Below are 17,127 nucleotides of genomic sequence, written 5' to 3' on the forward strand. Positions count from 1 at the left end.
AAGCACTCTTTGACTCTCTTTTCAAAGTCCTTTTCACCTTTCCCTCGCACTACTTGTTCACTATCGGTCTCTCGCCAGTATTTAGCCTTGGATGGAATTTACCGCCTAATTAGGGCTGCATTCCCAAACAACCCTACTCTCCGACAATGCCTCGTGATGCGACAAGGTCCAGGCATGACGGGGCTCTCACCTTCTCCTGCTCCACCTTCCAGTGGACTAGGGTCCAGTCCGTCGCTGAGGACGTTTTTACAGACTATAATTCGGACTATGTGCCCGTCCAATTCTTAAGCTGGGCCGATCCCGGTTCGCTCGCTGTTACTAGGGGAATCATCATAAGTTTCTTCTCATCCGCATATTGATATGCTTAAACTCAATAGGTGTCCTCGCCTGACCTGGGGTCGCTGCACGAGGGCCGCGCGAGGGCGGCCGAGTTGGGTGCCACTTTGCCCCCGGGCTCGAGGCGACGGGCACGACATCTGGGCTCCGACGAGGCAGCTACCTCTCAAACCACCTACCGCCGTGTCCACGCCTCGACGGGGGAGCGAATGCTTTTCGGTCAGCCGCGTGCACGGGGGGCATGGGTGGCCAGTCGCTGCCCTGTGACGCCGCCGCAGGATGGGGCGAGCACTGGATGGGGCAGCACGATGCGTGATGCCCAGGTAGGCGTGCCCTCGCCCGGTGGCCTCAGGCACAACTTGCATTCAAAGACTGGATGGTTCACGAGATTCTGCAATTCACACCAAGTATCACATTTTTCTACGTTCTTCATCAATGTGAGAGTTGATATATCTGTTATCGAAATTCGTGTAAGTTTCGAACTCACAACGGCATCCATGAGGGAGCCGCGTTCATTCCATCTCAATTCCTTGGCGCCCATCGCGCTGAGGGTGGTTCTTCCCGCGCTGGGAGTGCGTGTCTACTCTCCTCGAGCCATGCGCATCTCATTAAGGTCACTAGTTCGCGAGTCTCGCTGCTCGATGGGCCTCGACAATCCTTTCGCAGATTCACTTACGAAAACCTTTTTACGACTTCTCCTTCCTTTAAATGATAAGGTTCAATGGACTTCTCGCGACGTCACCGGCGGTGAACCGCCCACGTCACCATGATCCGAACACTTCACCAGACCATTCAATCGGTAGGAGCGACGGGCGGTGTGTACAAAGGGTAGGGACGTAGTCAATGCGAGCTGATGACTCACGTTTACTAGGCATTCCTTGTTAAAGGCCAACAATTACAATGATATATCCCCATCACGATGAAATATTCAAAGATTACTCGGGCCTGTCGGCCAAGGCTATAGACTCGTTGAATACATCACTATAGTGCGCGTGCGGCCCAGAAGATCTAAGGGCATCACAGACTAATTGAATACATCAGTGTACTCGTTGAATACATCAGGCAGCGAAGCAGGCCATCCTTCACTAGGATCGATGGAAAGAAGAGGCAGTCTTTCAGATCCCAGCCAACAGCATCCTCCGCATCCGAAAGCACGCGAGGGTGCTGTGAGCTAGGGCGGTCATCGACCGATGGAGCCATGGACTTCCAGCCACTGCTTCAAGGCCCACCTCACGGCTGGAGCGAGAGGCAGGAGAAGCACTTGCTGATGAGTTCCCTCGAACTGGGTAACGACACACAGGCAGTCTGGTCGACACCGAGACATGCGTGAGCGACTCTGTTGGGCTAAGTGTGGAACGAGGCATGCTCGGGTGGTTGCTAGAGAGAATAGCAGAGAGCCCACCAAGACATGCTCAACGAGCACCACTCACATGCCATCACAATCATGCCCTGCGCTGCACTCGAGCCCCGACCGTTGCTCATCATCTCCGAGACGGAGAGTTTTGCAACCGGCCACTATCTTTGCGCATAACACTGGGGAAGCTCGCTTAGCACGAATAAACTTAGGTAGCAACATCGGGGGAGGCCGTAGCCAACACCGCTCTTGAAAGCATTCAACGTGGGACAAAAGAGTGTTACCGAGCACCACTCATGTACCGTCACAATCATGCCCAACATCGCACTCCGGCCCAAACCGATGCACATCATCCCTAATAGAACAAACACACACGACCATGGTCCCAGCACGCGACGTCGAACAAGCTCGCTAGGCATGAAAAGGGAGGTAACAAAGTCTGGCCGAGGCGAAGGCCACACAGTGGCATGAGAGGGGCAACTGAGGGCACGCGAGGGATTGCAACGGCGTGTGATGCCATGCGGCAAAGTCGCGGTGCCGTTGGAGGGGCATACGAGGGATGCGAGGCCATGAGAGGGTCATACAGGGCACAAGAGGGGCAAAAAAGGGCGTATGCGGCCACACGATGCCACGCGATGCCACACGAGGCATGCGAAGCCACATTAGGCCATGAGAAGAGCACACGGGGCAAACGAGGGGTAAAAAGGGTGCATGCGGCCACACAATGCCATGCGTGGCCACGCGAGGCCATACGGGGCCATGAGAGGAGCACACGGGGCAAACGAGGGGCAAAAAAGGGTGCATGTGGCCACATAATGCCATGCGTGGCAACATGATGCCACATGATGCCATGTGATGCCACACGATGCCATGAGTAGCCACACAGGGCACACGAGGCAACACAAGGCCACATAAGGCCACACGAGGCCACGCGTGGCCATGCATGGGGCACATGATGCCATTGCAAGCCATGTGAGAGGCATACGGGGCCATACGAGGCCATGTGTGGGGCATGTGATGCCATGTTAAGCCATACAAGGCCATGTGAGAGGCACACGGGGCACAAGGGGCCACACGTGGCCATGTATGGCCATGCGTGGGGCACATGATGCCATGCGTGGCCATGCTAGGCACATCCATGCACGCGGAGCAGGCGGGGCATGACAGCAGCGTGGCGGAGGCGTGGTAGCGGCGTGTCAGCTAAACTCTCCCTAAGGTAGTCGAGGGTGAAAACCCTAGTCAGCGGCAAGGAGCACCCAAAGTGTCTCGACAGTTATATATTCTGATCCTCGACCTGTATGCGGGCACGGTGCGGCCGCAATGCTGCAGCGCCGCTAGCCTCCATGCGCACAGCAGTAGCACGCCAACACGACGGCAGCAGCAAGACAGCATGCCAGCATAGCAGCAACAGCATGCCAGCAACACGACAGATCGTCAACACGCCAACAACAGCATGCCAGTAGCACGACAGCACGTCAGCATGCCAACAACAGCACGCCAGCATGCTAGCACTCCAGCAGCAGCACGGTAGCACGCCAACATGCTAGTAACATAGCAGCACAACAGCACGCCCACAGCAGCACGCCAGCACGACGGTAGTAGCACGACGGCACTACAGAATGTCATCACACCAGCAGCAGCACGACAGCACCCTAGCAACAGCACGTTAGCACTCCAACAACAGCACGCCAGCACGCCAGCACTCCAGTAACAGCACGACAACATGCAAGCACGCCCACAGCAGCACAATAGCACGCCAGGACTCCAACAGTAGCACGACAGCACGCCCACAGCAGCACGCCAGCATGACGGCAATAACACAACAGCACACCAACACGCCCACAGCAGCACATCATCACTCCCACAGCAGCACGCCAGCACAATGGCAGAAGCATGACAACATAGTAGCACACCCACAGCAGCACGACGACTACAACATGCCAGCAATACAGCAACACACTGGCATGCCAATAGCAGCACGACAGCACAGCAGCACGCCGACAGCAACACGACAACACGACGGCAGCACCACACCAGCACACCACTACAATCCTTCATGACGATAACAGCACGCTGCTGCACTCCAGCATGACGGCAGCAGCACAGGGAGTAGTCCATCATATGCCAACAACAGCATGCCACCATGCTAGCAACAACATGCTAACACGGGCAATGTGGCATGGCAAGGGTGCTCGAGCGATGTCGCCCACAGTGTGACGGGGCAACGTGTTTAAGTGTCGTACTTAGATGATTGGCAGGGGCTCCCGTGATAGGGCAACGGACAGGGACGCCGTGCTAAGCAGGCAGGGCTAGTGCCACGAAGGGCAAGGCGACATCGGGGTAAATTAAACGAGGGGCAGGGAACCGTGCTAAACCAGCAGGGCTAGTGACACGGCGGGTAAGGCATCGTTGGAGTGAATTAGGCGGTGGACAGGTATGCCGTGCTAATCAGGCGGGCTAGTGCTATGGTGGGCAAGGCATCGTCGAGAAAAGTCCCCTACATTACTTACTACGTAAGTGCGTGAAGTGCGCCAGTTTCCAGCGCTTGCACCGCCCGCACGCCGACGCGCAAGTGTTTTTCGGTGGGGAGCAGCGAAGGTGAAGGCAAAGCTGCGCAACTGGAATAGTATGTGTACCCCCGGGTCAGTGGCGGGTGGCAGGCAAGGCATCATCGGGCCGAATTGGGCAGTGGACAGAGACACCACGCTAAGCAGGCGGGGCTAGTGCCATGACGGGCAACGTATCATCGGGGCGAGTTAGGCGGCTGGCAGAAACTCCATGCTAAGCAGGCAGGGCTAGTGCCATGATGGGAAGACATCGTCGGGGCGAATTAGGCAATAGGCGGGGACGTTATACTAAGCAGCGGGGCTAGTGCCACGGCGGGCAAGGCATCGTCAGGGCTAATTAGGCGACATGCTCTCACCACTGGAGCAGCTCAAGCAGTCCATCGACAATCGACAGGTTCGGGACTGGGACCCCCGTGCCCAACCCTCAGAGCCAATCCTTTTCCCGAGGTTACGAATCCATTTTGCCGACTTCCCTTGCTTACATTATTCCATCAACCAAAGGCTGTTCATCTTGGAGATCTGATGTGGTTATGAGTACGACCAGGCGTGGGAGGCCATCGGTCCTCCAGATTTTCAAGGGCTGCCGAGGGTGCATCGGACACCACGTGACGTACGGTGCTCTTCCACCCACTGGACCCTACTCTGGCTGAGCCATTTCCAGGGTGGGCAGGCTGTTAAACAGAAAAGATAACTCTTCCTGAGGCCCACTCTGACGTCTCCAGACTTCCTAACGTTGTTGTCAGCCACCATGTCCCAGTTCAGGAATATTAACTCGATTCCCTTTTGAAGTTCGCGTGGTGCACGCTCTCTAACAGGCTTCCCCCGTCTCTTAGGATCGACTAACCCATGTGCAAGTACCGTTCATATAGAAGCTTACCCCTCTTTGGCCTTTAAAGTTCTCATTTGAATATTTGCTACTACCACCAAGATCGGCACCGACGACAGCACGGCAGCACGCCAGTACTCCCACAGCAGCACGATGACAACAGCACGCCAGCACGATGCCAGTAGCATGCTAGCACGCCAGCACCACGCCAGCACGCTGGCACACCCACATCAGCACACCGCTGCACTCCAACATGACTGCAGCAGCACAGGGAGCAGTCCGGCATATGCCGGCAGCAGCACGTTGTCGTGCTAGCAGCAGCATGACAACACGCCAGCACACCCACAGTAACACGACGGCAACACGCCCACAGTAGCACGACGACAGCAGCACGGCAGGGACGATAGCAGCAAGGCAGGCACACTAGCAACACGATGTAACGCCCCGACTTTTCAGGACCTGAGTATATGACCCGTGTCCGAAAAATCCGAGTGTTAGTTTTGAAGGATGGTCAAATTCGAGTGTGCATTTTTTTAAAACTATCAGAGTAAGCGGATGACCGTAGTGTGGACAAATTGGCATAAAGAAAAATTTCATTATCATTCAAATTTACAAAAAGCTGCCCATAATGACTTATACAAACCAATGTCTCTGAATTTAACAAGTACAAGATTTACGAGAATTTAATACATGAAGAATAGCAGAAAGCATATAAATATAAGCCGCAAGATCACGCAGCTCCTCCAGGTAAATACAGTCATGCATCCCTGGCGATCGTACCCTGCTCCTCATCAAGTCTGAACATACATATCACTAAAGCCACTTGTACTACCTGTACGGTTGTATATTTAATGGATGAGTGGCCAACTTAGTGTGAATTTCTCTCAAGATTACACACCGCTGCATTAGGTAAGAAATAGTATAAAACATCCAGACAACTAAAATAGAGTAAATGCAGTCTTATTAGATGCATGGATGTATAAATGTAATCATGGACCCGAGAAAAACATCCAGACGGTCTGTGCCCCGGGAAAAACATCCAGACAGGCAATGGGGTCGTCACCCAAGGATGTGACTGGTCATCAGCGCAACACTCGACGTAATTACATGGGCATGAGTGATCCAAGTCATCATCATAAATCAATCGGCTAGTCATTAGCGCAACACGCGGCATAATCGTATGGGCATAATGATCCAAGCCATCGTAGTATGCTATGCGTGCATGATTTGCTAGCCCATTATTAGTCCAATTGCAATCAGCCATTTTAGAATAAGCTCACGGTCACTACGAGGGCTCGGGCATAGTATCCCATGACTACCATCCCCGGCCCATGAGGCTACCATCTTGGGATGTTTAATGGAAACCTGTCTACTAGTGGCCAACCATATTACAGTATATGGGGCTTACCATCGCATGGTTACACAGTATAAAACATCAAAACCATATAGGAAAAAGACCAGAACAAAGCCACATAGGGCGATATCAAACAAGCCACATAGGGCAATTATCAAAATAAGCCTCATAGGGCGAGTATCAAAACCATGCGATAAAAGACCATCCTTGAAAACCATTGGACACAACAGCCCTGGATGGTAGGCCCACATCAATGATCCATTTAGACCACCACTCAATAACCCACTAAGTCGAAGGTCCATTTTAATCATAACCAGTCGGATTACATCCCAAGTATGGGTGTACATTTATAGGTGGGGGTTTCCCACTAATGTACCAGTTTAAAGTCCATAAGTAATACACAAATAATCCACAAGCATGAACAAATGCATAGGATGAACATTAAGCAGGCAATATAGCAATTCAATTTCCACCAGCTAACACATGTGATTATAAGAGAGAGATATCAATTATAATTTTTAATAAAAACTATAACTTAAGCTAATGAGAAGATGGAAAGCTCAAAGGGAAGAATCATCACCTTATACTTTGAATCGTCTTCTAGTGTCGCTAAATAATTGCACCCTTAGAATCGTATCCTATCACAAATCATGAACTTGTATAATTAGATCCAAGTTCTACGTAATACTTAGGTTTAAGATCATGGCCTAGGGTTTGAATTATTTACCTTAGGGTTCTTAATGTAAAATTTAGATTTTCATCTTAGGGTTTAACCTTAAATTTAGATTCTAGGATTTGAACTCTACTTAGTGTATTAATTAAATTTAGATTTTAATAATTACAAGATTACTATTAGTGTTAGTGTTATAATTTATATCAACTAATATGTTAATGATGATAGTTCATAAGTCTATATTTAAATATACCGTCATTAAGTTCTACACATAGATCTAAACCTAACACACCATTTACGTTTAAAGTATTGACCTAGTCTAAGATTTTATTCTAGAGTCTTGGCTAGATTTTTAGGGTTTTAGATGTAGAGTTTAGGGCTTTATCGTAGGATTCAATTCTAGGTTTAGGTTTTAGGGTTCTAACATTAATTGATGAACGATTGATCACAATGTTAATCACAAATTTACCATTAACATTGACAGCATAAATAATATTAGTTATTATGATAAAAATGACCATTTTGATGGCACCAAGTAGTGTGATCTAGTATCGATAATAGTATTTAGGAATAATAAATAAACACTAATATCTAATATCTAACAGTTGTGGTTTTGATTATAATAACTAATATTATCATAAATAACCTGTTAATGGCTAATTACCTTTAATAATTGAAATGATAATAAGAACACAAATGATAATACTAAATCAACCCATTTGTTTTGGGAGAGAAAGCTTACTCACCTTGCTGACTCAGTTTGAAACCGAGTTGACTCACCTCAACCAAGGCTCCACCTACTCTCTCTTTCTTTCTTTTCTCCTCCTTCCCTCCCACTTTCTTCTCTTTTCCCTTCATTTTCTCTTCTCCTTGTTGGAACTCCAGCAAACCCCCAGGCACGAACCAAATCCGAGCTAACTCGGCTCAGCAGCGAGTCGGGTTGCTACCCGAACCCACCATCTCTCTCTCATTGCCCTGATTCTACCTTCCCTTCTTTTCTTTCTCTCTTCTTCCTAGCTCTTTTCTTTCTTTCTTATCTACTGGCCGTCTAGCAATGTTAACTGAGGACAGGGCTTGAGTAATAGCCGCACCTCTCCACTTCCGTTTTCCCCTCTTCTTCTTCTTCTATTTTCTTCATTTCTCCTCCCTGCTTCTCTCAGATTCCTTTCTTCCTTCCTTACTTCTTTTAGTCGGGCCTAACAAGCTCAAGACTCAGTTTAACTGAGTCCGAGTGAGTCAGCAATCTGGTGGAGACAACACGGCTGTCAATGGCAGAATCCTACCCGAATGATTTTCCTTTGATTTGGTGGTTAGGGACGGCGAGGATAGATGCAAGGATGCTTGTGGAATGAAGGTTTTGAAGGTTGAAGGACGTTTGGGTGGTGGGTTCGAGAGGAGAAGAGAACGACGGTTTTCTTGGTTACAGCTACAAGAAACGGACGAGGAGGTGTTTGCTCGGTTCCCTCCCATTATTATGGTTTGCCCTAATGTTTCTAGACCGTTGGATGGTAAGTAAAGGGTTCGGATGAGGTCTGGTAGAAACTATGTGCTATTATGGCTGGTTTTAGCAAAACCGGGTGTGGTTTTGTTTTACTGAGGTGGAAACCGGGTTTGGACGATTGAGATTTTCCCGTTTTGAACGGTGGAGATGCAAAGGGAGGCAAGCACGCGGATTGCCGAGCTGGTGTGTGGAGAGAGAAACGGAGTTTCCGTTTTGGGGAGTTATGTGCTTTCGGGTCCTACTTGTGCCAGTTGTTGTGTGGACACACATGCTCAGAGGCTTGCACGAGTGACATGGTTTTGGTCAGGCCCATGCCGCTCGCACGATGGACGGTCTGGATCATCAAGGCGGGTCCCCATTTGTGGGCCATGGTGGGTCCAAAACGAACGTTGTCCATCAGCTGACATAACGAGAAGGAGAGAGATTCTCTCTCCGCTTAAGGAAATAGTGGGTCAGCCCGCTTTGACCATGCTGGGCTAACCGGTGCACAGCGGGTGCACGTGAAATGTGTCCATGCAACATTCAGGTGGGGTCCACAATGGTGTTTGGATGAAATCCACTCCATTCATTTGGTTTCACGGGTCCAATTGGGACCTTAGGCTAAAGATGAGGTGGATCCAAAGCCTAGGTGGGCCATACTAAGTGATTCTCGGCCTTAAGTATGGATCCTTGTTGATCCGCTAGTTGGATTATCTTGAATTTGGATGTCAACGGCTAAAAGAGTCCTAAGGACTACTTAAGCTAGAATTTAGTGGTTGTTCTATGAATCATATGGGCTAATACACACTTATAGCATGAGCTATTTATTTTCAATGCTTTTAATATCATTAATATTATTATTGTTATTATTATTTTTATTATTTTTATTTTTTTTAAAAGTTGTTTATCATCGATTGTGATTTCGACTATCAATGGTTAAAATATCTTAAGGGATCACTTATGTGTCTAAGCACACCATCATATGTTTTTATTCAAATAATATATAAATTTTAATATTAATATATTATCATATACGTGCTATGGATCACATGTTTATTAGTATATAATTCACAATATATAATATTAATATATATTTAATTAAAATCATGTTTGTATTCCTCAATATTGTTAAGTCATATAAAATCTTATTAAATTATCTAATAAATTTAGTACTCATATTCATAGAAGATATTTAGTACTACATCAGTATTTATAATTCATTCATACATTGTAAAATTATTACTCATTATAATATTATTTTCGTAATATTTTGTATACGGTAGTTATATACATATCATTTTAATATGAGACTTTAAATATTTATAAAATATATAAATAACATTTCATAATACATATATTTAGGTTGTATTATCTTTTTTATATTCATATTGAATTAAATTAAATGGTAACACTCGAGTACTGGAAAGTACGGGGTGTTACACACGACGCTAGCACGTTGTCATGCCTGCATCAGCAGGCCATTGCACTCCAGCACGACGGTAGCAGCACGGAGAGCAGTCCAACATATGCCGACAGCAGCACAACGCCAGCACACTGTCATGCCTGCATCAGCACGCCACTACACTCCAGCACGATGGTAGTAACACGGGGAGCAGTCCAGCATATGCCGGCAGCAGCACACCGCTGTGCTAGCAACAACACGTTAACATAGGCAACGTTACGTGGCAGGATGCTTGAGCGACGTCGCCCACAGCATGGCGGGGCAGCGTGTTTGAGCGCCGTACTTAGACGACTTGGATGATGGGCAGGGGCTCCCATGATAGGACAACGATCAGGGACGCCGTGCTAAGCAGGTGAGGCTACTGCCACGGCGAACAAGGCATCATCGGGGTGAATTAAGCGGCGAGCAGGGACGTCATGCTAAGCGAGCGGGGTTAGTGCCACTGCTGGCAAGGCATCGCCCGGGCCAATTAGGCGGTGGCCTGGGACACCGTGCTAAGCAAGCAAAGCTAATATCATGAAGGGCAAGGCAACGTCGGAGCGAATTAGGCGGTGAACAGGGACGTCGTGCTAAGCAGGTGGGGCTAGTGACATAATATGCAAAGCATCATCGGGGCGAATTATGTGGCGGACATGTAGGCCGTCCTCAGTGGGCGGGGCTAGTGACATGGCGGGCAAGGCATCGTGGGGGCAAATTAGGCAGCGGACAGGTACGCCATGCTGAGCGGGCGGGGCTAGTGCCACGATAGTAAAGGTATCTTCGGGTTGAATTAGGCGGCGGACAAGTATGCCTTACTAAGCGGGTGAGACTAGTGACATGGCGGGCAAGGCATCGTCGAGAAAAGTCCCCTACATTACTTACCACACAAGTGCGCAAGTGCTTCAAGTGTGCCAAGTGCGCTAGTTGCCAATGCCTACGCCACCCACATGCTGGCGTGCATGCGTATTTTTCGGTGGGGAGCGATGAAGGTGAAGGGAAAGCTGCGTAACTGGAATAATATATGTACCCCTGGGTCGGTGGTGGGGGAGCCACAGCGAGCAAGGCATCATAAGGCCGAATTGGGCGGCGGACAGGGACGTCATGCTAAGCAAGCGGAGCTAGTGCCACGGCAGGCATGGCATCGTCGGGGTGAATTAGACGGCGAGTAGGGACACCATACTAAGCGGGCAGGGCTACTTCCATGGCGGGCAAGACATCGTCGGGGCGAATTAGGCGGCTAGGGACGCCGTACTAAGTGGGCGGGGCTAGTGCCACAGCGGGCAAGGCATCGCCCAGGCCAATTAGGCGACGGCCAGGGATGCCGTGCTAAGCAGGCTAGGCTAGTGCATGAAGGGCAAGGCAACGCCGAGGCGAATTAGGCAGCCAACAAGGATGTCATGCTAAGCGGGCGGGGCTAGTGACACAGTGGGCAAAGCATCATTGGGGCGAATTAGGCAGTGGACAGGTACGCCGTACTAAGCGAGCAGGGCTAGTGTCACGGCGGGTAAGGCATCGTCGAGGAAAGTCCCTCACATTACTTACTATGCGAGTGTGTGAGTGTGTGAAGTACGTTAAGTGTGCCAAATGCTAGCGCCACTCGCCTGCAGATGTGCGCGCACAGGTTTTTCTGTGGGGAGCAGCGAAGGCGAAGGCAAAGTTATGCAACTGGAATAGTATATGTACCCTCGGGTTGGTGGCGGGGTGCCACGGCGGGCAAGGCATGGTCTGGCCGAATTGGGAGGCGGACAAGGATGCCATGCTAAGCAGGCAGGGCTAGTGCCACAGTGGGCAATGTATCATCGGGGCAAATTAGGCAGCGGGCAAGGACGCCATGTGAAGCGGACGGGGCTAGTGCCACGATGGGCAAGGCATCTTTGGGCCAAATTAGGTGGCAGGTAGGGACGTCGTGCTAAGCGGGCGGTGCTAGTGTTACGGCGGGCAAGGCATCGTTGGAGCCTATTAGGCGGCGGCCATGGACGCCATGTTAAGCAGGTTGGGCTAGTGCTATGAAGGGTAAGACAACGCCGGAGCGAATTAGGCGGTGGATAGGGACGTCGTGCTAAGCGAGCGGGGCTCGTGCCACAGTGGCACGGCATCATCGGGGCAAATTAGGAGGGTGTGTCGTGTTAAGTGGGTGAGGCTATCACCACGGCGGGCAAGGCATCATCGAGGAAAGTCCCTCACATTACCTACTACACAAGTGCATGAATGCGCTAGTTGTCAATGCCTACGCAGTACGCTGGCCGTCACGAGCGCATTTTTTGATGGGGAGCGGCGAAGGCGAAGGCAAAGTTGTGCAACTGGAATAATATAAGGCTTGACCGCGCCACATAATGGCACTGGAGGGGCATGCGATGATGAAAGGCCAAGCACGACCGTCACGTGGTCGTTCCCGTGCAGCAGTCGAGCTTCTACCAACTCAGAAAGGGGCGAAATCCCTACTCTGCGATAAGGAGCACCCAAAGTGTCTCTACAGTTATACAGTTCTTTATTCTGGCAACGCGCAGGGTCAGCATGGGGGCGTCATGCACACGGATCCTGTACGAGCTCTCGTCTCATCTCATTAACTCTTTCTGACTCTTTCTGAGGGCGACAGGAGTCCAGGGACCAGAAGCGGAGCCCTTTGATGTCCATGCGAGTGACTCGAACCTCCGGCACCAGCACCCTTTAAGTGAAAAGGAGGAAGGGGGGATGGATGAATCGATGCGACGCGGGGCTGAATCTCAGTGAATCATTGCAATAAGACCACTCTGCCACTTATAATACCCCGTCGTGTATTTAAGTCACTTGCAAAGGATTTGGCCCGCCGTCCAACATGAATTTCACTTCAAGGCAACCCCACATGGCTCATCCACCAAGGGGGCTTTCACCAACTACACAGGCCCATGGGGGCCTTGTGGCCCTTACTACAGGTCGACAATGGGCGGCAGGCACAGGTGCCGCATGTTTAGCTTGGATTCTGACTTAGAGGAGTTTAGTCATAATCCGGCGCACGGTAGCTTCGTGCCACTGGCTTTTCAACCAAGCCCGATGAACAATTGTGTGTATTAATGGTTCCTCTCATACTAGGTTGAATTACTATCATGGCACGTCATCAATAGGGTAAAACTAACCTGTCTCACAATGGTCTAAACCCAGCTCACGTTCCCTATTGGTGGGTGAACAATCCAACACTTGGTAAATTCTACTTCACAATGATATGAAGAGCTGACATCGAAGGATTAAAAAGCAACGTCGCTATGAACGCTTGGCTGCCACAAGCTAGTAATTCCTGTGGTAACTTTTCTGACACCTCTAGCTTCAAATCCTGAAGGTCTAAAGGATCGATAGGCCACGCTTTCACAGTTCGCATTCATACTGGAAATCAAAATCAAACGAGCTTTTACCCTTTTGTTCCACACGAGATTTCTGTTCTCGTTGAGCTCATCTCAGGACACCTATGTTATCTTTTAACAGATGTGCCGCCCTAGCCAAACTCCCCACCTGACAATGTGTTCAGCCCAAATCGGCCGGCCGAGGCCGGCCTTGGTACTAAAAGGGGGGCAGTGCCCCTCCTCCAACTCATGGAATAAGTAAAATAACGTTAAAAGTAGTGGTATTTCACTTGCGTCGTCGAGACAGCTCCCACTTATCCTAAACCTCTCAAGTAATTTCACAAAGTCGGACAAGAGTTAAGCTCAATAAGGTCTTCTTTCCCTGCTGATTCTGCCAAGCCCGTTCCCTTAACTGTGGTTTCGCTGGATAGTAGATAGGGACAGTGGAAATCTCTTTAATCCATTCATGCATGTCACTAATTAGATGACGAGGCATTTGACTACCTTAAGAGAGTCATAGTTACTCTCACCGTTTACCCGCGCTTGGTTGAATTTCTTCACTTTGACATTCAAAGCACTGAGCAGAAATCACATTGCAGAGCATTTGTAAGGACCATCACAATGCTTTGTTTTAATTAAACAGTAGGATTCCCCTTTGTCCGTACTAGTTCTAAGTCGACTGTTCGAGCCCGGGGAAGGCCCCCGAGGGGGGTGCTCCTAATCTGTCCCCCGGCTGGCACGCAGCGACCCGCTCTCATAGCGAGAGCAGCTCGAGTAGTCCACCAACAGTTGACGGGTTTGGGATTGGGCCCCCCATGTCCAGCCCTAGTTACAAATCTATTTTATTGACTTCCCTTTCCTACATTGTTCCATCGACTAGAGGCTGTTCACCTTGGAGACCTGATGCGGTTATGAGTACAATTGGGGTTGGGAGGCACTCGGTCCTCTGAATTTTCAAGGGCCGCCAGGGGCGCATCGGACACCACGCGACGTGTGGTGCTTTTCCACCCACTGGACCCTACCTTCGGCTGAGCTATTTCTAGGGTGGGCAGGCTATTAAACAGAAAAGATAACTCTTCCCGAGGCTCGCGCCATAGGTTTCAGCGCAGCCGCCGTGCCCTCCTACATATCGGGGCATGTCAATCACCCTGATGGCCGGGTATAGGTCGTGCGCTTCAGCGCCATCCATTTTCGGGGCTAGTTGATTTAGCAGGTGAGTTGTTACACACTCCTTAGCAAATTTCGACTTCCATGGCCACTGTCATGCTGTCTTAATCGACCAACACCCTTTGTGGGTTCTAGGTTATCGCACAATTGGGCACCATAACCCGGCTTCCAGTTCATCCCACATCGCCAGTTCTGCTTACCAAAAATGGCCCACTTGGAGCTCTCGATTCTGAGGCACGGCTCAATGAAGCAGCCGCGCCGTCCTACCTATTTAAAGTTTGAGAATAGTCGAGGACGTTGCACCCCCGATGCCTCTAATCATTGGCTTTACCCGATAGAACTCGCCTGTGGCCTTTAACTATCCTAAGGGAAACTTTGGAGGGAACCAGCTACTAGACAGTTCGATTAGGCTTTCGCCCCTATACCCAAGTCAGATGAACGATTTGCACGTCAGTATCGCTACGGGCCTCCACTAGAGTTTCCTATGGCTTCGCCCTGCTCAGGCATAGTTCAGCATCTTTCGGGTCCCAACAGGCATGCTCTCACTCCAACCCTTCTCAGAAGATCGAGGTCGGTCAGCGATGCAACCGACGAGGGGGATCCTGCTAATCAGTTTCCTTGCACCTTGCGGGTTTGTGCACCTATTAACTCGCACACATGTCAGACTCCGTGTGCAGCACGCCTTGCAGCGCGTGCTTCCCACTTCAGTCGGGGCAACGACGTCTCCACGGGTTCAGCACCCAGGCTTAAACCGCTGCCCCAACCTGTAATGATCCGTTCCCCGAGCCGAGCCGCAAATCGGCTCATCGCCGTTCCACATCCTACCGAGGCGCGTAGCGGACCCATCCGCTTCCCTCCTAACAATTTCAAACACTCTTTGACTCCTGATTGGTGCTACATTCCCAAACAACCAGACTCACCGACAACGCCTTGTGATGTGACAGGGTCCAAGTATGACTGGGCTCTCACCCTCTCCAACGCCACCTGCTGGTGGACTTAGGCCCAGTCCGTCGTTAAGTATGCTTCTACAGACTACAATTTGGATAGCGCGGCCATCCGATTCTCAAGCTAGGCCGATCCCAGTTCGCTCACCGTTACTAGGGGAATCCTCGTAAGTTTCTTCTCTTTCGCTTATTGATATGCTTAAACTCAGCGGGTGTCCCCGCCTGACCTGGGGTCACTACACAAGGGTGGCGCAGGGCGGTCGAGTTGGATGCCACTTTGCTCCTGGGCGCGAGGCGATGGGCACGGCATTCGCATCCCGACGGGGAAACAAATACTTTTCAGCCGACCGTGTGCGAGGAGCGAACGGATGGCCAGTCTCTGCCCCGCGACGCCACTGCCAAATGGGGTGAGCGCCGGATGGGGCAGCATGGTGCGTGACGCCCAGGCAGGCGTGCCCTCGACCGGGTGGCCTCGGGCGTAACTTGCGTTTAAAGACTCGATGGTTCACGGGATTCTGCAATTCACACCAAGTATCGCATTTTGCTATGTTCTTCATCGATGCGAGAGTCGAGACATCCGTTGCCGAGAGTCATGCCAGTTTTGAACGCGCGCCAGCATCCCGGAGGGAGCCACGCTCATTCCATCTTAATTCCTTGGCACCCATCGCGTCGAGGGTGGTTCGTCGTGTGCCAGGAGAACACGTCCTTCCTCTAAATGATAAGGTTCAGTGGACTTCTCGTGACGTCGTTAGCGGCGAACCGCCCACATCACCGCGATCCGAACACTTCACCGGACCATTCAATCGATAGGAGCGACGGGCAGTATGTACAAAGGGCAAAGATGTAGTCAACGTGAACTGATGACTCATGCTTACTAGTCATTCCTCATTGAAGACTAACAATTGCAATGATCTATCCCCATCATGATGAAATTTTCAAAGATTACCCGGGCCTGTCGGCCAAGGCTATAGACTCGTTGAATACATCAGTGTAGCACGCGTGCGGCCCAAAACATCTAAGGGCATCCCAAACCTGTTATTGCCTCAAACTTCCATGGCCTAAACGGCCATAGTCCCTCTAAGAAGTCGGCCATGGAGGGTCACTTCCACATAGCTAGTTAACAGGCTGAGGTCTCGTTCGTTAACGGAATTAACCAGACAAATCTCTCCACCAACTAAGCCATGCACCACCACCCATAGGATCAAGAAAGAGCTCTCAGTCTGTCAATCCTTACTATGTTTGGACCTGGTAAGTTTCCCTGTGTTGAGTTAAATTAAGTCGCGAGCTTCACACCTAGTAGTGCCCTTCCGTCAATTCCTTTAATTTTTAGCCTTGCGACCATACTCCCTCCGGAACCCAAAAATTTTGATTTCCATAAGGTGTCGGCGGAGTCCTAAAAGCAACATTCGCCGATCTGTGGTTGACATCATTTATGGTTGAGACTAGGACGGTATCTGATCGTCTTCGAGCCCCCAACTTTCATTCTTGATTAATGAAAACATCCTTGGTAAATGCTTTCGCAGTGGTTCGTCTTTCATAAATCCAAGAATTTCACCTCTGACTATGAAATACGAATGCCCCCAACTGTCCCTCTTAATCATTACTCCGATCCTGAAGGCCAACAAAATACGACCGAAATCCTGTGATGTTATCCCATGCTAATGTATCCAG

General features: G+C 50.1%; 1 non-coding gene and 2 pseudogenes across 1 annotated transcript; all 3 read right to left on the minus strand.

The window, feature by feature from the left end:
- Nucleotides 1–649: 649 nt before the first annotated feature.
- On the minus strand, nt 650–804 carry LOC131232169 (5.8S ribosomal RNA; annotated as a pseudogene).
- Nucleotides 805–12,726: 11,922 nt separating this feature from the next.
- On the minus strand, nt 12,727–15,692 carry LOC131232164 (28S ribosomal RNA; annotated as a pseudogene).
- Nucleotides 15,693–15,892: 200 nt separating this feature from the next.
- Nucleotides 15,893–16,048, minus strand: LOC131232098 (5.8S ribosomal RNA). Its single transcript, XR_009164701.1, has one exon. It is a non-coding gene; the product is annotated as a 5.8S ribosomal RNA (ribosomal RNA).
- Between the last annotated feature and the right edge of the window lie 1,079 nt (nt 16,049–17,127).

Source organism: Magnolia sinica, chromosome 17, assembly GCF_029962835.1.
Source record: "Magnolia sinica isolate HGM2019 chromosome 17, MsV1, whole genome shotgun sequence".
Classification (NCBI taxonomy): domain Eukaryota; kingdom Viridiplantae; phylum Streptophyta; class Magnoliopsida; order Magnoliales; family Magnoliaceae; genus Magnolia; species Magnolia sinica.